A 25,204-nucleotide genomic window follows, 5' to 3' on the forward strand; every position below is an offset into this window, starting at 1 on the left:
TGTGCGGCACACCCCCAGGTGCAACTAACGTTAACCCAACCCTAACCCTAATGTGCTGCGCACCTCTTGTCAATATACGCGCAACCGCTGGCGTGCATTCATATACCTGTCTAACACTGTTGCCCTTTACCCCTGCCACCCACCTGCCCGCCCCCTACAGGAGAAGCATGCACATAACAACTGGGAACATGAGAGGACTGGAGGGGGCCCAGCTTATGAGAGACCACTCATCGCTCATGAGGAAAGGGCCCTGGAACTGGCAGGCGGACCTGAGGACTGGGAGGTTGCCGATGCAGAGGTCAGGGGCCCACCAGCAACTGAGCCACCCACGGCCCGTCCCAATTCCCCCATATCCCCCCTCCCCCATATTTCCCCCTCCCCATATCTCCCCTCCCCCATATTTCCCCCGCCCCCATATTTCCCCCTCCCCCATATCCCCCCTCCCTCATATACCCCCTCCCCCATATACCCCCTCCTCCATTTCCCACGATCACCGCCCGCATGTCTAACCATGCATGCTATATTGTGTATTGCAGGACCAAATGTCGAGGCACCCGTCTCCGTGGATGCCGACCGCCCACAGGACGCCCCAGTGCGGCCACAAGAGAGGGAGAGACCCGGAGAGGGAGACGGCACCCCCATATTGTGCAGGTGCGGCGACACAGGCGTGTGACACCCAGCGACGAGGGGAGCCGCCACAGGCCCCGTCGCAGCCGAGCCAGGACACCATTATCCAGGACAGACCTACCCAGGACATCGACACACATGTCACCGAAATACAGGACACTGACACACAATGGACGGGTGGAGACAAGGCGCCACCCCAGCGTATCATGGACTCTGAGTCGGACTATGCTCACGATACAATGCCACTACTGTCTCCAACACTCTCCACCATCGCAGAGAAACCCACCTCGGTTGGGCACTTCAGTGACGAGGCATCTGGTACACTCACTGGTGCGCACAACACAGCCGCCCCGGTACAGCAGATGGAGGTAGGAGCAGCAGAGGGGCCGGGAGGTCGGAGGGCATCCTGGCGCAAGCGAACATCTGCCGCCCAGACGGGTCCCGGGTTCCTGGAGTTACCACACCCACCCATAGACCTGATGCAGCCACCAAACCTGGGATGAAGGAAGAGGATGATGGCTGGCTTGCAGCAGCTGCAGACGCAGGTGGAGGAGTGCACCCGCATCCAGGAGCTGGGAGTGGTGCCGGTCATGCGTGCCACCCAGGCCGAAACCGCACGGGTGGCGTGCACGGTGGAGGCAATGGGTGCGACGGTGTCAGACATGGGAAGCAGGATGCGACGCCTGGGGCATTCCGTGAAGGCGGCGTGTGTGGCCCAGGACATGGCTTCCATCTCACAGGAAGCCATGAGCCAGCGGCAGACGGCAGATGTGCTCCACGCCATGGCTCAGTCTCAGCAGGCAATGGCCCAGTCTCAGCAGGCAATAGCCCAGTCTCAGCAGGCCATGGCCCAGTCTCAGCAGGCCATCGCTGAGGGCATAGGCGCCATTGCCAAGGTGCTGGCCGGCGTCGCCCAGACACAGACAGGGATGGGCTACTCCCTAAGCTCCATGGCTGCAAACCCACAGACCCTTGTCGATACCAGCACGGGCCTCCAAGACTGGCAGCGCCAGGTGTCGGGGGGGGGGCGTCGGATGGCCGGCCCATTCGCACACCCGACCCATGTAGAGGCCCGGGGGCCATCGGGCACCCCGAGGGAGGAGGAGGTGCTGGGGCCCGTCCTGGGTCCCCCTGTAGGGGAGGTCCCGGAACACTGCAGCACCTCGGACTCCCCCCATCCCGTCCCACGTGCACCTGGTGGGTAACGAGCAGGACAGGCTGGCAGCTCACCATCCCAGTTGCCCGAGGCGCAGCCTGGCCCATCTAGGCCGGGCCGCCCCAGGAAACGGCCGCCAAAGGGATCACGAGTCAGAGGGCAGGAATCACAGGGGTCCACCTCCAGTTCTGCTGTTCTGTCTGGGGAACCACCTAGTCGTGGTCAAAGGGCTTGTAAGGCCAAACAATTAGACACTGAGTAAGTTGGCATGGGTGCAGGACACAGACGAGTTTTAGGGGCGAGGTCACGTGTATGGACTGTTTGTTATTAAAATCACTTTCACACCTACAGAAGCTGCCTTTGTGCTCTGTCCGAAGCGTGCTGTAGTGTCATGTTCATTGAGTGCCAGTGTGTGTGTGAGGGGTGGCCTTACATCAGCCACAGGTCAGTGTGCCCCCCTTCCCCCAGGGCCGCCCTCTCCATCCCCCCGGGCAGAGGACGGGACCGTGCGCTGAAGTGTCACGGCCGCATGCAGGGATGGTCCGGGTGGATGATGGTACTGTGGCCATGGGTCAGACATTGTCCAACGATGTGGAGCCAGGAGCTCATCGCAGAGCGGGTCGTCATCATCCTCCATGGCCTGCAATGGACACTCTTCCACCGGCGACCATGTGTGCCTGGCCCATCATGCCGCAGGTGGATCTGCAATGGAGGGGTGGTGTGCAGGCGGGTGGGGTGGGTGTGGTTGGTGCGTGTGTGTGGTTGGTGGGTGGGTGGAGGGGGTGAGGGTGTTGGTGCTGGGTGCGTGAGGGGGTGTGAGGGTGTTGGTGCTGGGTGGGTGAGGGAAGGGGTGAGGGTGGTCGGATGTTGCCATGGTGTGCGGTATGTGGCCATGCTTGCCGGGTCCCACGCCCCCTAGTCAGTGAACCAGGCGGCTATCAGCCTGTCCCATGCCCGCTGGCCCAGCCGGTAACGGTGGGCAGCCACCCGGCCATGTCCAGCTCATCTGCCCTGACCATTTCCCCTATCCCTTTCATCTGGGGAGGCCTCTTCCTGCTGCTCCTCCACTCTCCTCTCCTCTGCCTGCGGCACATCGTCCCTCTGCTGGGCTATGTTGTGCAGGACGCAGCAGGACCACAACGATGCGGCCGACCCAATCTGGCAGGTCCTGGAGAGCCCCCCCCGAGAGGTCCAGGCACCTGAAACGCATGTTTAGCAGGCCAAAGCACCTCTGCATCACACCCCTTGTCGCTGCTTGGGCATCATTGTAGCTGTTCTCCGCGTCAGTCTGTGGCCTCCGTATAGACGTCATCAGCCACGACCGCAACGGGTAACCCCTGTCGGCCAGCAACCAGCCCCTCAGCCGGGGGTGGCGGCCCTCGAACATGCCGGGGATGTATGACCGCGACAACACGTATGAGTCATGAACACTTCACGGGTGCCAGGCGCAGACGTGCAGGATAATCATGTGGTGGTCGCAGACCACCTGGATGTTCGTGGAATAGGTGCCCCTCCTATTGGTGACCACGGCCCTGTTATCTGCAGGTGGCCGCACGATCGCACCCTGGACCATGGGAAAACCGGCCACGGCAGAGAAGCCCACGGCCTGGGCATCCTGGCTCGCCCGGTCCACAGGGAACTGGATGTAGTGGTCCGCAATGGTATAAAGGGCGTCTGTCACTGCCTGGATGCACCGGTGCACCAATGTCTGCGAGATGCCGGACAGGTCCCCACTCGGCACCTGGAATGACCCCGTGGCATAAAAGTTCAGGGCCACCGTAACCTTGACGGACACGGGGAGGGGGGTGTCCTCCCCCAGTGCCACGTGGTGCCTGGTGTGCCATCAGGCGGCAGATGTGTGCCATGGTTTCCCGGCTCATCTGGAGTCTCCTCCTGCATTCCCGGTCCGTGAGGTCCTGGTACGACGAGCGGGGCCGGTACACATGGGGGCCTCCTCCGTCGTATCCGTCGCCGTGGCACCACAACGTCCTCCTCCGTCTGCTCGTGCTCCTCCTCCTTTTCGTGCTCCCCCTGCTCCTGCACCTCTTCCTCCTCCTCCTCCTCCTGTCAGGCGGGTAGCCCTCCAGCCCTGGGCGGCTGCCGCCTGCCCCTCTGCGGCATGCTTCTCTGCGGCAGCCTGCGCCGCCTCTCTGACACGCTCCTCCTCCTCCTCCAGGGCAACATGTAGAATAGCAGCTGCCGCCATGGCGGCCAACATTGCTGGCTCATCAGAAAACATGACGGCCTGCGGGGGTTGGCGGGGGGGACCGACAACATGCTATCATTGCCCGTACCCCCAGCCAGGTGCCATGGGCGCGACTGTTGGAGGATGGCACCTGGCCAGGCGGACGACCTCCCTTGCCTTCGCCCCCCCTCCCCAGCGCTCATACCCCCTCCCCGGCACTCGCTCTCGCCCCCCTTCCCGGCACTCTCCTCCCCTCCCCGGCACTCACCCCCTTTCCTGGCACTCACTCTCACCCCCCGCTCCACGGCACTGCCCACCCCCCCCTGCCCGGCACTTACCCCCCTCCCCGGCACTTGCTCTACCCCCCTCCGCGGCACTCACCCCCTTTCCCTGGCACTGTCCCCCCCCCCTGGCACTCACCCCCCTCCCCGGCACTCGCTCTACCCCTCCCTCCCCGGCAATCACCCCCCCCACTCCCCGGCACTCGCTCTCTTCCCCCCCACCCCGGCACACCCCTCCCCGGCACTCATCCCCCCTCCCCGGCACTCGCTCTCACCCCCCCCTCCCCGGCACTCTCTCTCACCCCCCCCCCCGGTTCCCCGGCCCCACTTCCCCCCCATCCCCGGCACTTGCTCCACCCCCCCCCCCCCCCCCCCCCCCACCTCCTCGGCACTCACCCCCCTTCCCGGCACTCTCCTCCCCTCCCCGGCACTCACCCCTTTCCCCGGCACTCGCTCTCACCCCCCCCCTCCACGGCACTGTCCCCCCCCCCTCCCCGGCACCACTCACTCCCCATCCCCGGCACTCGCTCTCACCCCCCCCCCCCCCCCCCTCCCCGGCACTCACTCTCAACCCCCCACCCCAGCACTCGCTCTCACGGGGGGTGAGAGCCCGGCACTCCCCCCCCCCCCCCCCCCCCCGGGCACTCGCTCTCTACCCCCTCCGCGGCACTCTCCTCCCCTCCCCGGCACTCATCTCCCCTTTTCTGGCACACACCCTGCCCCCTCCCCCCACAGATCAGGTTTACCTGCTTCTCCATAGGCTGCACTATAACAGAATCGCACCAATAGCTTATTATTATTGTTGAAAGACCTGCAACAACAATAAGTTGGGGAACTTTACACTAAACACACCAAAAGAAGTTGGGGTTGGTATATTTAGGAGTAAGTGACATTTTTATGGCCTTACAAGAGATAGGTAACCGCTGAAAACAGACGTTAATCAGTGGTGGGGGTTAAAACATAATATTATAACTTTAGTTTAATTTTTCCACCACTACCTTATTTCCCTCCATGAATTCCAATCTTAATTTCACTTTCTGTACTTAAATCAGTATTCCTACTTCTGGCTTTATGCTTCCTGTTTCAGACTTTGTTGTCTGGATTTTACCTCCGGGGTGGAAATCAGTGGTCAGGGTTCTTTCCAGGTTCCGAGCCTAACCTGGAGAGATAATGGGGACAGCTGCTCACCTGTGCTTTTCAGGTCCACTTAAGTTCAGAGGTGAGGGGGACTCTCGAAGCTTGATGGTCAATCGGAGCCTTTCACAGTGAAAGAAGCAGCAGGTGTCATTGACTGTTGCTAAAAATCCATCTGGTTAATTAACGTCCATTAGGGAAGCGATGTCCAAAGGTGTGCAGGTTATCTGGATTGATCATGCTAAATTGCCCTTAATGTACAGAGATGAACAGGTTAGGTTACGGGGACAGGGCAGGGGTGTGGACCTCTGTAGGGTGCTGTTTCAGAGGGTTGGTGCAAACTCAATGGGCCGAATGGCTTCCTTCTACGCTGTAGGAATTCTATGTGGTTACCATTTAAATAGTCTATGAAACAACCTCGCAAGCCATTCAATTTAAAGGCAATTAGGGATGGGCCATAAATCTTGGCCCAGCCAGCGATGCCTGTGGTGATATGCATCACTGTAGATACAAAAGGGGTTAATGTAAGTACACGTAGACTAGCTAGACACTAGAGGGAGCACCAGAGGCATGACACACAGACACTCAACTAATAGGTCAGTAAGATAGGACACGGCCAATGGGCATTCACAATACACACAGAGGTGACACTACCACAGGAGGGCATTACACCAACCCATATATAAAGGACACAGCACACATGATCTTCCTCTTTCCAGTGGAGACACTCAGTGAATACAGACAGAGGGTTGATTGAACATCACACCCACCACGTGGATTGTAGCAGACTGGTTCGTCAGTCTGAGTAGCTATAGAAGGATTAACAGTAGAGGCGAATCCGAGTAGGAGTATTGTAAATAGTTTAATAAACGTGTTGAAGTTATCTCCACGTCTGAACCTTGCTTTGTCAGAGTGAACATCAAGGAAGCAACTTATGCTACGCCAAGAGCATAACAAGACAATGCCCACTTCCCACAAAAGAGTACAAAAGAAAAAGACAGATTAGTTATGATCCCATTCAATGGTGAAACTGGTTTGAGGGGTTAAATGGTCGACTCCTGTTCCTCTGTTCTTATTATTTATGTATACGCTTTGAGCTTTAAATTGTTAATTAGGTCCAGGGAACATCAAGGAGCTGGTTTAGCACAGGACTAAATCGTGGCTTTGAAAGCAGACCAAGGCAGGCCAGTAGCACGGTTCAATTCCCATACCAGCCTCTCCGAACAGGAGCCAGAATGTGGCGACTAGTGGTTTCTCACAGTAACTTCATTTGAAGCCTACTTGTGACAACAAGCAATTTTGATTTGATTTCATACAGAAACTTGAACAGTGGATTAGGGCCTTAGGTGGGACGTGAAGTCTGTGGAAGGAGGGGGGAGCGGGTGTGGTAGTTGTGAGGAGAGATAGGAGCTGAAGCACGTGAGGGGGCAGGGAAGAACCTCCATTCAGGATGACCTATGGCTGCCTGCACCAAGGGAAGCATGGAGGCCCTCTAGACACGCCAGAACCATTGCTCCCCTTTGCTTATCGCCAGATATCTACCTTCAGGCATCAAAACTGGCCCCCTGAAGGAGCATAGAGATCAATTAGAAAATACTAGTCGTTCTCCTTTATTTGGCCTTAACTAGGCTCTGTATGATCCCAATTGGTTACCCACTGCAAAAATGACCGAGTGCGATCTGAAACTAAGTAGTGTGATCGAGATCAAGCCAGCCGAAGGGGCTGTGCTTTGCTCATACCTGCTAGGGGCTGAAATTTCAGCTGTGAATGTCTCATTGAGAAATCTTATTGGTTGAAGAGCTTCGCTGTTACTTGCCATGCTCACAGATGGTGCAGATAAAAGGTGCAGTGTTATAAGACACCAGTTTGGAGCAAAACTTGCGCGGTGAAACTTTGTGGGTGTATCTCAGTGAGTTGAACCTTCATCACTGTTACTGCAGAAACATAGAATGGAAATACAAACCTCTACAATCACCATTTAAATGTGTCTTACTTTACAGATTTTGCCATCTGATCTGCAGCCATGGTTACAATTACTGGCATCGTTTACTTTGTGATTTTCTCAATCTTTGGGTTGAAAGGAAACGCTGAGAGTAAGTATGGAGTTGAAGCAACTTCCATCATGATGGGTTAAGAAACAGTAAGATTTCAAATGCTACCTAATCTGCCCATGGTCTCCGTTTCTCCAAAAGATCTTCTCTAGTCCAGCCTCGTAGCTAAAATCCCTCATTCGTGGAAATATTCCATTCTGGTAAATCTCCTCAGTACCCCCAAAGACATTCACATCCTTCCTTAAGTGTTTTCTCATAAAATGGGGAAAAGAAATGTGTAATGTTCCCTGACGAGAAGCCAAGATGGACGACAATTTCCAAAACTCTTGGGAACTAGAGCTTGTGACGAATGCGCAGAGGACATGACATCATTGAAGCCAGTAGCTTGTAAGTTAATAATAGGAAATCATTAGAGATGCGGCAAAGAAAGAATTGAGCTCTAGAACCAAATTCATTAGGGGAATGTGGAATGAACTTGTTAGAGAGTGTGTGCACCCGTGCTGAACATAAGTCATCGGAACCATTCATGCACAGAACCTGCTTTGAGTCCTCAAGGTTGGCACATGTTTTCTATTTTGTCATTAGAAACCTCTTAGATCACTTCCCTAATGTATGTTCACTGTGAGTAATAATAATTGAAATAATTCTGATGCCTTAAGTCTTAGCGCACAACTTCATAACACAAAGACAATCTGAATGAAATGGGTTAGTTTTCAAACACTCAATATGCTCTTTATTTATTTACATTTTAAACAGGTATTCATCCTATGAGACTGAATGCTACATTTGGCCGAGATGTAACGTTGAAGTGCAACTACCGTTTCTACATTGGGAAGGAGAATGTTATTGTTTATTGGAAAAAGAACAGCGAGGTTATTTGCTATATAGGAATCAACAATACGTCCGATTGTCAGGGATTGCAACATACTGTTACTGATGGGAAAGTGACTTTAACTATCCCAGACTTAAGTGCATCAAACAGTGGACCATACACTTGCAACCTGTTCACCCAAAATAAATCCTTTGAATGCAGCTTTAATCTTGTTGTACAAGCTGGTAGGTTATTTTTTAATATGTATTATATTATACTTTTAAGTTGGTTATTGCAGACCATGTAGCTCATGTGGCCACTCAATTCAAGCCAATCCTCCAGTAGGTTAATGAATATTGGGATAGTACGCGGGAATGTTAAATTTGTTGATAAGTTTGATGACTTTCAAGTGACACAATTCTAGGATCTTTCCTGTTGACTTAAATAGTGACATTTTGAATATTCAGCAACAATACTCTCAAAGTCATTGAAAGGGAATTTCTTGACTCATCTTCTGGACATTAATCCATGTTGGATTCCATTGCACAGCTCATTTTCTGCACTGAGAACTGGACTGTCTCCATGTTTCCCTCACTAACCTTAAATACTGTCAACCAATGTTGCATATATTGCCCCAGTTCAGTCAACTAATTCTGCCATAGATCTAGATTGAACCCAAGGACATTCTACTCTATTATAAATACATGGGAGGGGATTTTCCGTTTTAGAGATCAAGGGCTGGAATCTCCATCAGCGTGATCCTCCGTTTCGCCGGCAGATCACAGATGCTCACGGATTTCCCAATGGCCTGGGGGTTCCCACAATGGGAAACCCCATTGGCCAGCTGGTGGGACGGAGGATCCCCCTGGCGGCGGAGGTGTGCCACACCAGAAAACGGGTGTGGTGAGATGGAGAATCCCGACCTAAGTGCTGATGCTGGGACAGAATCATTGTACGTCTACGACAGCTAATTTGACGCCGCTCGTGGAGTAATTAATCAACCGTTAATGAGCTAGCACCGACGCCATGTGGATTAATTCCAAATGAGAAACAGTGTCGGATGGGCTGGAGATGGATTGGCACTCAGGAGGCTGGCAAGTTGCAGCCGCACATTAGCATCCCACTCCCCACGCACCTCATCCCAGGCAAAAAAATGGTACTGGAAGCTTTGAGCGCGGCCATCCCGTTCATGGGTCGGCTGGGTCCAGGGGAAACTTAGAGGGGATGGACTTGGGGGACACCAATACGACCCGTGACACTAGGTTCACAGTGGGCAGTCAACAACATGCATAGCCATATGGCTGCCTTGCAGGCTGCGGCAATAGTGTTCCCTGCCCGTCCACCCCAACCCCATGGCTCACCTCCTGGCTGACCCCTGCTGCTCACCCTACCCCTGGCAGAAGCCCCCGGTCAGTGGCACAATTTTTAGCACACTATAGCGATGTTGGACACTTTTCATGCCCCAGCTCTCTCCCTCAGCAACCACGGCACTTGATTCCTGATTTTTGAAACTACAAGTGCAACTCACTGTCGGTAATGCCTTCGGGTGGAGGCTGGGCATCGCGGAAGCCCCAGAGAATACGGGGTACGGCCCACTAATAACATGCAGATGCCGTTTACTGCACTTGCGGAGTAGAATGCATTGACACCACTTTCAAGGCACTGGATCATGGCATTCTGGAGGGCGCCCTTTTTGGCTTCATGACCGACTCTCTGCCCAATGGCCTTTCCTGATTACGGCGTCGGCCGACGGAGAATCCAGCCTAGGGATTTTAAATTTTTGCATGGTCCACAATCACAATCAATTCAGACATTTGCCCATTAAGTGATCAAACAAATCTCAAACAATAAAGCTACGAATCCTATTTAACACAGGTGTTCCATGGTCGATAATTATTTTCATTCAGGTATAAAACATATATTTCAGTATTTCATTGAAATTTGGAACTTTTAATATTTTTATCTGTCAATTGAGCTGTACTTATTAATTAAGAGTGTTTATGTATAATTTTAGAAGGTTATAATTGCAAACATTTATTTTAGTCCATTCCATCGCAAGTGTACTTTGATGCATCCCCAACCAGGGAGCACAAGGAATAAGAAAAGGTCATTTCTGTTCATGAAGTATATTCCTTCCATTGTATCTTTCACCTTGGATTACACCAACTCTTTTGATCTTCTGCGGAAAAGCTCAGCTAAATGTATTCCTGTGTTGACCTTTAGCCTACTGTTGGTAACTGAAACAGAATTGGCTTACAGAGTCTCAGTGGTTATGTCACTGGGTTAGTAAGCCAGAAACACGAGTGCAAACCTCAATAACTGGGTTATTTAAATTCACTTCTTACATGACAGCAGTGACATGACAAAAACAAAACATTCTGGAAAACCTTAGCAGGTCTTACAGTCTGACAGCAAGTTACAGCCTTCCGGACTTAACACTGAGTTCAACACCTTCAGGCTGTGAACTGTCTCCTCCACCTTCACCCCATTTTTTATTTCTATCAATTTTATTTCTTCCAATGATTCAGTCCATCCTCCCTTTCACGCAGCTTTCCATCTTGTTTCTTTTCCCTTACCACCGTTTCCCCTCCCCCTCCATCTGACCCCACTGGGACCATCCCTTTGCAGTCCATTTTCTGTGTTTGCTTCAAAAGTACTTCATTGGTTGTAAAGTTTTTGGCAACTTCAGGCAGTCATGAAAGCGGTACATATTGTTATGGGAGCGGCAGTTTCAGAACCCCAAAATATACCATAGAGTTCAACCAACCTCTTCCTTTAATGGATTGTTGCTTTTGAAGCATACGGCTTGTTCCCCAGGTGTGTTATGACAATTATGGACACGTGGGTTTTTAAACACAAAATAATGTTTATACCATGAATTCAACTTAAACTTTTTAAATAAACATTAGATCCATTAACACCCCTAAATGTTGCTTGTTGCGCTTTACTTAATTTGCTCTGTTTAATCACCTTGCTCTAGAGTCGCCAGGTATCTTTATGATACCACCACGAGGTTCAAGGTCAATTACTGATCAATAACTCAATACACCAGTTAGTAAGTTTCAAATCAAAACACATTTATTATATACACAGTCAATTACTACTCATGCATAAAACTCTACTTACTAGACTATCTCGAACACTAAAAGGCCTATACTTAGCTTTGGAAATGGCCCACCAGGTCAGGGGAACAATGGCCTTTCATTTGATTCTGATTCTTTAAGCTTCAAGCTGGTATGGACTAGTAGCTAGGAGCGCCTATCTCGTAGCGTGCGTTGACTGGAGACTTACTTGGTTGGTGCAGCTGCTAGGCAGGTCTCTCATTGTTGAGGGCCACAGTCAAGAGTTGTTTCGAGCTGCTGACAGACCCTGCCAAGAAGGACGAATTGAACTTAGGGACTCTATTTTATAGTCCCCAGGGGTTTCGCGCCCTTTTGGGCGGACCCCGCACCTGGTTCCAATTGATTGGACTAAGTCCCAGTCGTTTTAATCAATTTATCCAATACTGGAGCTGTTCCCTGATCGCTGGACGGTTCCTATGTGTCTGTTGGCCTTCCTTTGTGCTGGCTCCCGCTGGCGCCGGGGAGTCTGGTTTGGTCTCGATTGCTTTAATGTTTCCAATTGTTCCTGGGGATCGCTCATTAATATGCAGATGGTTGCTGGTTTCGGTTCTGTCTGGGTCTTTTCAAGTCTTAACACACAGGAAACCTTGCACCTGCTTGTTTCCCTGTGCTTGACCAGCTTTCCCTGCATTCTTAGTGGGCCACCATTTTGGAATCAAGAAGTGGCCAACCCAGGTGGCTACATTACTTCAAAGATAACCCTGAAAATAATACAACACTAAATAATCCATTAAAATGTTCCTTCAAACCTCCAAAAGATTTAACACCTTTAAACAGAAACACATCAGGTTAAAGACATTACAGTACTATTATGAGTTTAAATCACCCAAATGATTCAGAGATAGTCTTTCATGGCAGAAATGACAGCAAGTCCAGCTCCCTGCAAAACACAGATACACCCAAGCTATTTTCTCAAAACTGGCTTTCTCCTTTCAAAACAGCTCACAGCAAACCAGCCAGGCACGTTTTAGCTGCTTTCTCAAACTGAAACTAAAAGCAGAAAAGGCAGAAGTGATCTCAGCTCAGCTCCCACCTCTGACATCACTTCAGTAATATGAGCTGCCCCATTTCTTAAAGATACATTGCTTAAACATCCATTTCTTAAAGGTACTCTCTCATGACACCTCCCCCCTCAAAAAAATAAACCACCAACATCAAGATGGTTTCATTTTTCACTTTTGCACCATGCACTATGAAATGTACACAGTAAATATACCTTTTCGTTAAAAAAAAAACAACACACACATACAGGTATAATAATATAGTCATTTTTCTTGGTTCTTCTTCCTCCAACCGAAAACCTTCTCAATTGACAGTCTCTTTGAACAAGAAAGTCTCTGCACGATCCAGCCATTCCTCTACTCCTCGGCATTTCTCTTTAGAATCAGATGTTTAGTTCAATCTGACCACAGAGCCCCTTGCAATTCTCCAATACAGGAGCATTGGTGATCACAGCTTTCAGGCAGTCACATCCCTGTTGAATGTCCACTGTCCATTGAAATGTTTTACGTTTCTTTAGCAAGTCCATCAGTGGAGTAATCACGCCACAAAACGTTTGCACCAAGGTTCGATCAAATCTATTCATGCTAAGAAATCGCATTATTTCACTTTGTCTTGAGGGTATCGGAAACTCCTCAAGGAAAGTGATTCGGGCTTCTCCAAATTCACTTTCAGCTAGGTTCATCACCAAACCCGCCTCCTGAAGTCAATCGAAGAACTCCATACGATGTTTTAAATGTTCTTTCCACATCTGGAAGTTGGAAATAAAAACAGATTGTCCCACTTTCTCAACGCAATCCTTCAAACGTGGGATAGGGTAAGAGTCCGTTCTTGTAACTGCATTCACTTTTCGATAGTCCACACACAACAGTTGGGTACCGTCTGGTTTAGGTACCATCACTACGGGTGAGCTCCATTGGCTGCAACCCACTTCAATTATGCCATTTTTCAGCATACTTTCAATCTCTCTGTTAACCTGTGTCAATTTTAAAGGATTAAGTCTATATGGATGTTGTTTGATAGGAACAGCATTTCCCACATCTACATCATGTCTAGCCATTTTAGTACTTCCCAATTTATCTCTACAAACTTGCCCATGTGATATCAATAACTCTTTCAGGTCAGTTTGTTTTTCCTCTGGAAGGTAACTTAACAATTCATCCCAATTTTTAAGAACATCCTCATTTTCCAATTTAATTTGAGGTATGTCAAATTCACAGTCATCTGGATTTGGTTCATCACTTTGAGTTAGAATCATTAAAACTTCCTTTTCCTCCCCTTCCCTTTCAAAGTACCTTTTAAGCATATTCACATGACACACTCGGTGAGTCTTCCTTCTATCTGGTGTATTTACCACGTAATTCACCTCACTTAATTTCCTTCCAATCTGATAAGGTCCACAAAACCTAGCTTTTAAAGGCTCACCTAACAACACTAAAACTTTAGCCCCACTGACAAAACTACGAACTTTGGATTTCTTGTCTGCTACCCGTTTCATCACATTTTGTGCAACTTTCAAATGTTGTCTAGCCAATTCACCTGCTCTATTTAATCGTTCCCTAAAATTTGACAAGTAATCCAATAATGTAATTTCCATTTTCTCACCCACCAATGTTTCCTTAATCAATTTAAGTGGTCCTCTTACCTCATGACCAAAAATTAGTTCAAAAGGACTAAATTTGGTAGACTCAATAGGTGCATCCCTAATTGCAAACAATACGAATGGAATTCCTTTATCCCAAACCTCTGGATCATCTTGACAATACACCCTCTACATTGTATTTAATGTCTGATGCCACCTTTCTAACGCTCCCTGCGATTCTGATTGATACGCAGTTGATTTAAATTGTTTTATTCCTAAGCTATCCATAACTTCTTTGAAGTATAATTTGATCCTTGATCCGATTGCATTTCTGTGGGTAGTCCATATCTAGTAAAGAATTTAAGTAACTCCTCCACAATCCTTTTAGCTGTAATATTATGTCCTGGAATGACCTCTGGAAACATAGTAGACACATCCATTATAGTCAAAAGATATTGATTCCCACTTTTTGTTTCAGGAAGCAGTCCTACACAATCAATTAGGACCCGCGTAAAAGGTTCCTCAAATGCTGGAATGGGTATTAAGGGCGCTGGTTTTATAACTGCTTGAGGTTTCCCTATCACTTGACATATGTGACATGATAACAAAATTTAACTACATCTCTATGTAGTCGAGGCCACTAAAAATGTTTCTGGATTTTAGCTTGAGCTTTCCTTATTCCCAAATGACTTCCAACTGGTACCTCATGTGCAACTCGCAACATCTCCTTTCTATACCCTACCTGCAATACTACTTGATGAACTGCCCACTTTTCATCAGCCTGCATATGTACAGGTCTCCATTTTCTCATCAAGACATCACTTTCACGGTAATAATGGAGTTTAATGCGGAGAAGTGTGAGGTGATTCACTTTGGAAAGAATAACAGGAATGCAGAATATTTGGCTAATGGTAAAAGTCTTGGTAGTGTGGATGAGCAGAGGGATCTCGGTGTCCATGTACATAGATCCCTGAAAGTTGCCACCCAGGTTGATAGGGTTGTGAAGAAGGCCTATGGTGTGTTGGCCTTTATTGGTAGAGGGATTGAGTTCCGGAGCCATGAGGTCATGTTGCAGTTGTACAAAATTCTAGTACGGCCGCATTTGGGGTATTGCGTACAGTTCTGGTCGCCTCATTATAGGAAGGACGTGGAAGCTTTGGAATGGGTGCAGAGGAGATTTACCAGGATGTTGCCTGGTATGGAGGGAAAATCTTATGAGGAAAGGCTGATGGACTTGAGGTTGTTTTCGTTAGAGAGAAGAAGGTTAAGAGGTGACTTAATAGAGGCATACAAAATGATCAGAGGGTTAGATAGGGTGGACAGCGAGAGCCTTCTCCCGCGGATGGGGGTGGCTAGCACGAGGGGACATAGCCTTAAATTGAGGGGTAATAGATATAGGACAGAGGTCAGAGGTGGGTTTTTTACGCAAAGAGTGGTGAGGCCGTGGAATGCCCTACCTGCAACAGTAGTGAACTCGCCAACATTGAGGGCATTTAAAAGTTTATTGGATAAGCATATGGATGATAAGGGCATAGTGTAGGTTAGATGGACTTTAGTTTTTTTTTCCATGTCGGTGCAACATCGAGGGCCGAAGGGCCTGTACTGCGCTGTATCGTTCTATGTTCTATGTTCTATAACACTCTGGTATACTCACAGATTCCTCTTCCGTGTATGCTTTCTGATATATCCGTTTTATTTCTACATCTTTCTGTTGTAACTCGTCCAATTTTCCTGAACTAAAAATATCCGGCTCATCCTCCACCTGTTCTTGTTCTTTTTCAACCATCTGATCAAAAATCGTTTCTGATAATTGCACTTCAACTTCATCTTCACTCTTTGATTTCTCCTCTTGTCTTAACCTGTGACTTTGCAACCGGGTTACTACACAATCCAGAAAAATCCCAGGATATTCGTCCTTCAACACTTCAGTTGTCTAATTTTCCACTGGCGTATCAACCACAGTAGGCATCACTCCCACCTGCGATCTAGCTATATCATTACCCAAGTTAAACTGTATTCCTGGACAAGATAGTTTATCTATTGCTCCTACTACCACTTCACCACTCTTCACTGGACTTTCCAACCTTACCTTATATAATGGAATGTTACTCCTCTCACCCTGAATTCCACATATCGCCACCTTTTCTGGCAACATTCTTCCCAAAATACATAATTCCTCATCTCTTACCATTAAAGATTGACTGGCCCCTGTATCTCTAAAAATTGTGACTTCTTTACCTGCTCCTCCTGATACACATGGGTAGACTTTACCCACACAATCATAGAATCATAGAATCATAGAATTTACAGTGCAGAAGGAGGCCATTCGGCCCATCGAGTCTGCACCGGCTCTTGGAAAGAGCACCCTACCCAAGGTCAACACCTCCAGTAACCCAGTAACCCCACCAACACCAAGGGCTATTTTGGACATGAAGGGCAATTTATCATGGCCAATCCACCTAACCTGCACATCTTTGGACTGTGGGAGGAAACCGGAGCACCCGGAGGAAACCCACGCACACACGGGGAGGATGTGCAGACTCCGCACAGCATGTGCAGACTCCGCACAGGATGTGCAGATTCCGCACAAGGAAATCTTTAAAGACATCTGGCACCTTCTGAACAATTACTTCTTGAACAGGCTGTACAATCGTTTGCACCTCCTTCGCTTCCCTTGGGCTTTCCTTTATCACTCTAACAAACCCCACTGTCTTATACTGTTTTACCACATCAGCCTTCCCAGTGCTTTTCTTCAACCACCAACACTGTGACTTTACATGGCCTAGTTTATTACGGTGAAAACATTTGAAACTTTTCATCTCTTTTCCACCCTCCTGGATTTCTTTTTTAATCTGAGGAACACTCTCTTTATTATCTCCCATCAGATCACCATTACCTTTACCACTTGAGTATTTCTCATGTCCCCAGTTTCTATCCCTCACCGGCTGAAACTGATGTTGGAAACCAATCTATGATTTATGAACTAATTCATAATCATCTGCCATTCATTTCTGCTGCTAATCTCGCAGTTTTAACCCTCTGTTCTTTCACATGAGTTCTCACTACATCAGGAATTGAATGTTTAAACTCCTCTAACAGTATAATTTCTCTGAGAGCTTCATACGTTTGATCTATTTTCAAAGCCGTTATTCACCGATCAAAATGATTCTGTTTGAGCCTTTCAAACTCCATGTATGTTCGACCAAATTCTTTCCATAAATTTCTAAATCTTTGTCTGTCAGGCACTAGCTCATATGCACTTAAGATGGATTTCTTCACCTTATACATTCCAGATACCTCCTCCGGTAGTGATGCAAACACTTCACAAGTTCTACCTCCCAGCTTTGTTTGAATCAGTAATACCCACATGTCCTGTGGCCATTTCATTTGTTTAGCTGCCTTCTCAAATGAAATGAAAAAGGCTTCCACTTCCTTCTCGTCAAACCTTGGCAATGCTTGGACATATTTAAATAGTTTCCCACTAAGCCTTCGGCTATGACGCTCTTTCTCACTATCCTCATCACTATCATCCAACTGTACATTTCCCTTTACATCAGCCAATTTTAATTGACTGTCATGTTTCATGGCCATTTTCTGAAGTTCAAACTACCCTCCCTTTATCTTTTTGCTTGATTAATATCTCCCTTTCTTTTTCTTTTTGTTCTGCTAGGGCTATTCTTTATTTTCTCCTTTCTTCTCTCTCCTTTTCTTTTTCTTCTCTCTCTCTTTCTTTTTCCTTTCTCTCTCTTTTGTGTTCAAGCTTTAATTCTTTCTCATGTTCCATTTGTTTAATTTGCCACTGAATTTTTTGCCATTTCCAATGAGTCAGACTCTATCTCAGGCAACTTTAAATGCTTAACCGCCGCCATAATTACCTCACCTTTTCGCATTTTGTCAGGTAATGTTAACTGCAATGTTTTTGTCAAATCTAACAGTCTGCTTTTCGTCTGTGTTCGTCAGGTACTGCGTGTGACATTCTCCACCCCCAAAAACTTCTGAGCCTCTGAAAGAGCCATTGTTCACAACACTCTCCCCACTTAAACTAAAATACCACACCGGAAAAGCAACAATCCTTCACTGTCTTTAAGTTCACAAAAGCCAATCCAATAGATAGACTTTTATCCCCCTCGAACCCCAAAATGTACCATGAAGTTCAACCAACCTCTCCCTTTAATGTATTGTTGCTTTTGAAGCACATGGCTTGTTCCCCAGGTGTGGTATGACAATTATGGACACGTTGGTTTTTAAACACAAAACAATGTTTATTCCATGAATTCAACTTAAACTTTTAAAATAAACATTGGATCCCTTAACACCCCTTACTTCACAAATAACCCTGAAAATAATACAACACTAAATAATCCCTCAAAATGTTCCTTCAAACCTCCAAAAGACTTAACACCTTTAAACAGAAGCACATCAGGTTAAAGACATTACTATAATGAGTTTAAATCACCCAAATGATTCAGAGATAGTCTTTCATGGCAGGGATGACAGCAAATCCAGCTCCCTGCTATACACAGACACATCCAAGGTCTTTTCTCAAAACTGGCTTCAGTAATATCAGCTGCTCCATTTCTTAAAGGTACATTGCTTAAATATATATTTCTTAAAGGTACTCTCACATGACAATATGAATCTTTCTTTTCCAGGTAATTAAATGAGTCTGGAATAAAAAGTCTGTATCAGTAGCGATAATTAGGAGATTGTGATGGAAACAGTCATATTCTTTAGAGAAAGAGGTCTACCCTTTCAACATAGCATGACCTGTGTATGACCTCTGACTATGACAATGTGACTGAGCAAGCTACTATGTTGGATCTCAATGACAAGTAGGGATGGAGAATAAACATCATGGGTGATATCTTCCAACTGTTCACACCGACGGGATCTTCTGTACCCACCGACGACGTATCCCCGCTGCCGTTCCCCCAATGGTGTCAGGAGGATTTATTGGGATATCTTATTGTTAGCAGTGGGACCAGAAGTTCCCGCCACCTGTCAATGGTGCTGTGACTCCCGCTACTGAGAAACATGCCATAGGGACGACAGAGAACCTTGTTCAATAAATGCTGGTCTTTCCAGCAATGTCCACATCCCAGGAATGAATAAAATAAGTTACATTTGATCCTATCGTATATGGTTATGGCCTACTGCTGCCTCAAAATGACACTTCTGAACTACCAATATTTAGAAACCTTCCATTTTGAGCTCTGCAGCATTTGACAATCAAGAGGTGAATTGATCAAAACCTTTAAGGTCTTGAGCAGCCTTAACTCCTGGATATGGAGAGGATGTTTCCTTTTGCGGCAACTGTATAAAAATAGGGAGTTACTCATTCAAGACAGAGATGAAGGGAAATGCTTTCCCTCAGAACCTCCAAAAATGGAGGAAGCAGAGCCTTTGAACATTTTGAAGGCAGATCCAGATGGTTTTTTGACGAATAGGGGGTGAAATGTCATCAGGTGTGGGAGGTATGAGAGGTTGAGGATACAATCAGGTCAGCCGTGATCCAATTGAATGGCAGAGCAGGCTAGAGGGGCCAAGTAACCTATCCCTATTCCTGATTCTTATGTCCATATGTTAAACTGGACCTGCTGCATCTGAAACCCAGCTTCAAGTATCTACCACTTGAACTCTATACATGTGCCCTTAGTTGTCTGCTTGCCATCCAAGGTAAATAACTTGCACTGAACACTTTTCTCTTGTTTTGTCAATATTTAAACCTCGAATTTCAAAGAATGAGAGGAGATCCAATTGAGGTATATAGGATTATGAAGGGATTGACAAAGTAGACGTAGAGCGGACTCTTTGTCCTGTGGGGCAACGTACGATGAGAGGTCATAGTTTGAGGATAAAGGATGGCAGATTTAAAACAGATGAGGAGGACTACTTCTCTCAAAGGGACATGAATTTGTGGAATTCACACCCCAGAGTCCGGTGGATGGTGAGACATTGAATAAATTTAAGGAGAAGATAGACAGATTGTTAATTAATAATGGGTTGAAGGGTCATAAAGAATGGGCAGGAAAGTTGATTTGAGTAATGTTGAAGCAGCCATGATCATACTGAATGGAGGAGTTGGCTCAAGGGGCCGAACAGCCTACTTCTGTTCCTATTTCGTATAGTTTTATTACCTCTGTTGAATATTCTTTCCTGCACTGCAAGTCACTTCATTGTTTTAAATGTCTTTTTATAACCCTGGAGTTCTAAAATAGTCTTCCCTTTGCTCTTCTTTGAATTATTGCCTCGCTTGAGCTTTCATTGTTCTCTGGAAGCTGTGGTAAATTATTGCAGGACAAAATAAAGTTGGGGGTTTTTGAGATGTTCCAGCAACGACATACTTTAAAACCGTGAATTGTGACTCGTTGAAAATTGACAGCTCTTGATCCATTTTAAAATGTGGTGCAGACAGCTGTCTCCTGTTTATGGTTAATCTGATTTCCCATACCAGACTGTATGATTGAAAGAGGTTTTATTGCAGATTAAGTATTTTTTTCTACATTGTACCTGACATCTGGCATATGTAGCGCTACAATGGGTAAACAAACAAGAGCACTGCAATTTTGTTAAACCTGTTCTAATGAGGGAACAATGTGCACTTGCAATGCGGAGATGTACTCTTGTGATGCCAAAGCAGTCAAGGCCATCGGCCAAGTGCTGGAAAATGGGATCAGAATGGTTAGGTGGTTGTTCTTGACTGGTGCAGACGCATTTGGCTGAAGGGCCTTTTCTGTGCTGTGGACCTCTATGACTCTAATGGGGCAGTGCTTCAAAATGTTCATCTGGTGCTCAGGTTTCATTTAATTGCTACATAAAAAGGAAAGATTTAATCCTGTATTCAATTTGTTCTTACGAAAGCCAGGAGAAATAGTACGCTGGGTTTGACTAGGCGAAAAATTACATTTTTGTTCTTTATTCTTTCATGGGAACTGAACATTGCTGGCAAGGCCATAGTGGGATTTGAACGACGGTTTATCTGTAACTCATCTGAATTTATCAACCATTGCCCCATATCTTAGACCTTTCCACAGACTTCAAAATTTCAACAGCAGATGATCTGGTGTCACAGACTTTTCATGGAGAGAACTTTTGATTCCTGCTCCCCTTTCTCTGAAAATTCATTTATTCATTATGCGTGCTCTGTATTCAGGCAGGTCCAAACCCAACTTCTGATGCTTCAACATGAACTGGTTTCCTTGACGATAGGTTTTCTATATTTACTCTTAAACATATCGAGGAAGTATCAAAGAGGTTTCAGAATGCTGGGGTCAAACGCGAAAAGTATACTTTCCAGGCCTGGGAAGTGATGTTTCTCATATTTTGCATTAATCTGAAAGGTTGCATCTCCTGGAAGAAAAGGTCAAGGCATCCCTGCATCAAAATATGTCAGAGAGCTCAAATACTTCCATGGTGTGATAAATTATTATGGGAGGTTCATTTCGAATTTTGCCACAAACATTGGCATCATTACACCAGATACTAAAGAAGAATCAGCGGTGGCAATGGAGGGAGCCCAAAGAAGAAGACTTCTGAGTCGTGAAGCAAGCATTCCAGTTCTCAAACCTCTTGGTGCATTTTGACCTTTTGACCCCGGGAAACCAATTGTAGTGACATATGCTGCATCCCCTTCAGGTATAGGGTCAGTTTTATCCCATAAAATGGAGACTGTTCTGAGCACCCTATTGCCTTTGCCTCAAGGGCACTTTCAGAAGCAGAATAAAACTAAGCCCAGATTGAGAAGGAGGGCTTAGCATTTATATACGGTGTGAAGAAATTCCACCAATATGTCTATGGACTGTGGTTTGACATAGTGACCGACCATAAGCCATAACTAGGACTTTTAAGCGACGATATGTCCATACTACCATAGACTCAGAGAGGGTGTAACATTGGGCTTTGCAGCTAGCAGCTTACAATTATACTTTGCAGCACCGGCCTGGCAGGCAAATTGCCAATGCAGGTGCAATAAGCTGCCTGTCCCTGCCAAAGAACAATCCGCCACCACGAGTACTCATACAGGCCTTGAACTTCCTCGGCACTCAGCCAGTGTCTATTGGGCACATCCGAAACTGCGTGTCGCGTCTTTTCGTCCGACGTCACTTCGTCCAACGACACTTCGTCCACGTCTTTTGGTCCAACGTCTTTTTGTCCGCCCGTCTTTTGGTCCAACGTCACTTCGTCCAATTATCCAATTACAAATTAACTCCGTATAAAACCATTTAATTGATAAAATGCAAGTACAATACAGCAAGTGAATTTAATTGTTAAAATGCAAGTAATTGATAAAATGCAAGTAAAATGCAAGTTGAAAAATGCAGTTAAAAAGTTAAAAAATCTAAAAGTGCAGTTAAAAAATCTAAAAGTTTACTAATTACATAAAATTTCCGAAATTACTTAAAATTGATGTAAATTGTAAATTCCCGAAATTCCCTAAAAGTTAGATTTCCAGAACTGTACCCGAGAGAGAATAATGGGGAGAGGACAAGATGATTTGATATTCTACAATTCCGACAGACACAGATATAAGTGGGAGTCTAATTGGATTTAGACAATGAGTGCAGTTCTGAAAGAAGCAGATTTATTTCTCGATTTTCGTCGAGTGATTAAAACCTCTGGTTGGCAGTGGGTTCTGACATTACAGGTCTGAAATGATCAAATATTCCATCAGATACAATGGCTCTCATCACGCTGGAGCATACATGGGTGAATATCCTGCAGCTTATCTTAATAATGTCTGGAGATCAAGCAGCACAAATGCAGAACTCAACATCAAGAGGCGAAATAGGTGGAGAGGATCCTTGAGCAGTAACATTGAAAAACTAAATTAAACTTTTTGTAATTGGATAATTGGACGAAGTGACGTTGGACCAAAAGACGGGCGGACAAAAAGACGTTGGACCAAAAGACGTGGACGAAGTGTCGTTGGACGAAATGACGTCGGACGAAAAGACATAGCACCCCGAAACTGGAGCCAAAGAGATCCCATCATTTCAAAGGTAAAAAGAATGATACAGGTTAGGTGGCACCGCAAGAAGTCTGAGCAACTGAGGCCCTGTTTCACCTTTCAGAATGATGGGTGGCATGATTCTGTGGGAATCACGAGTCATCATTCCGCCTCCAGTTAGGGGGGGGCACCTCCTTCAAGAGATATATAGCGCCCATCCAGGGCAGGCAAAGCTGAAAGTGCTGGCACACAGCTATGTTTAGTGGTCAGGAAGAGATAAAGCCATTGAAGAATTGGTGCAACAGTGGCACCCTTGCCATATGCAACAGTCCTTGCCGCCATCTGCCACTCTTCACCCTTGGGAATGATCAGGTCACCCGTGCACCTGATCCTACGTTGACTACACAGGCCCTTTGATGGACAAGATGTTTTTAGTCCTGATGGATGCCCACTAGAAGTGGCTATTAGTTCAAGAGATGGGAACCACAACCTTGGTGGCCATGGTGGATGTCCTGCGCCAAGTGTTTGCCATTCGTGGGCTTCCCAAATCCATCACTTCAGACGATTGCACTCCTTTTACTCTTGATGATTTTCAGGAGGGTGGCCCCGTATCACCCAGCATCTAACGCCTTGGCTGAGTGGACTGTTCAGACCTTCAAGAATGTGATGAAAAAGCAATCTGCTAAATCACTTTGTCAGTGGTTGGCTAATTTTTTGTTGCTGTACAACTCAACCCCCACTCCACCATGAGGGATCACACCTAGGGTGAACTGCTCATGGGCCATAGACTGAGAAGGCAGTTGAATCTTGTGTTTCCGTATTTGATGGGGAGGGTGGAGGCACATCAGACTTTCAAGAAGAGTGAGTGGTCAGAGAAGAGGGGTCACAGTTCATTCCGGGTGGGAGAGCCGGTTGTGGTCTGTAATTTCACTTCAAGTCTGCCTTGGTTTGCAGGACAGGTTGTGACACAGTCGGAGTCCATGTCAAATGTAGTCAATGTCAACAGGAAGACCATCAGAAAGCATGTCAGCATGAGGAGTGGAGGGGTGACGACCCCCAGCTTGGAATCAAAAAGCATCTTGGACAGTCCTGTAACTCCAGCATCTTGGACAGTCCTGTAACTCTGTCTGCCCAAGGGGTGTCAGGGACTACAGAATTGACTTAACCAGCTGCATCTACCAAGACTAGTGAGACCAGTTCGTCTGTCGTTGAGGTGGTGCCTCCTGATGTGACATTGACTGTTGACAATTTGATTGCCCAGAAGAGTACTAAGCCTGAGGCAGATTTACAAAGTTCCGGGATGATCCAAAAATCTCCAGGCTGATTGACTTTTAATGGACGCTCTTTGTTAACTACTGGAAGCCTTCAGTGTATGATGATTCACCACGTTACCCCTAATGTTGTCTGTACTGAACTTTCTTTGATTCTGATGCTCTTGGTTTACTTCAAGTGCTGTCAGAAACCTCCAACCTGCCCCATAGATTATGTGTGTGTGTGTCACCCTTTCCCTCTGATCACAGGTTTATTAGCTCAGTGTTTCTCCACACAAGATTGAAGTTCTCTCATCCTTGAAGAGTTAAATGTGTGTAATAGAGCTTTGCTTTGCATAAGATTGTCAGCAACTTCCTCATATGGAAGTCAGCTGCTGTTCATGTGAACCCATTTGACTGAACATCCCATGTAATCATTTTTACTTATTTACCATGATTATTTCCCATGTGTCAGACATTAGTTCCTTCAACAGATGGAACGAGGCTGTTCGCACAATGGTTCATGCTTCCCTCACAACCCCATTTTGATGCAATTGCATCCCACCATTGTTTAAAGCAGAAACCATCAAACCAGCATAGTTTTATGGGTCTAGCTTCCAAGGGATAAACTCCTTGTTTTGTTTTTAAACAAAATTCAAGCATCTCAGTATCAAGTTCAACGGTTACAAGTAACTTTCCAAAACAAAAGCAGAAGTCGTTGGATTTAAAGCAATGCTGAGGCATGTTCTTTCTAAATAAAACTAAGAATAAATAGGCCAAAGATAATGTCTTAGTTATCGTGAACTTTGGGTCAAATCATAAAATCATGGCCAGATTTATTATTGAAAGAAGCTCTTTGACAGTGTTTGAACTCGAATAGTATTCTTTCTTGTTTTTAGGGTTAGGCTTAAATTTTGATATTATCCAATTCATACTTGGCAATGGGTATAGGCGTTCTAAAAACATGTTGCACAGGGCTGAATTCAATGGGATGGGAGGTGGGCAAATGACACACGGCCCCAACTTCCCCCCCAAACCCATCGGAGCAGGCGGGGAGGT

Source organism: Scyliorhinus canicula, chromosome 19 (assembly GCF_902713615.1).
Source record: "Scyliorhinus canicula chromosome 19, sScyCan1.1, whole genome shotgun sequence".
NCBI lineage: Eukaryota > Metazoa > Chordata > Chondrichthyes > Carcharhiniformes > Scyliorhinidae > Scyliorhinus > Scyliorhinus canicula.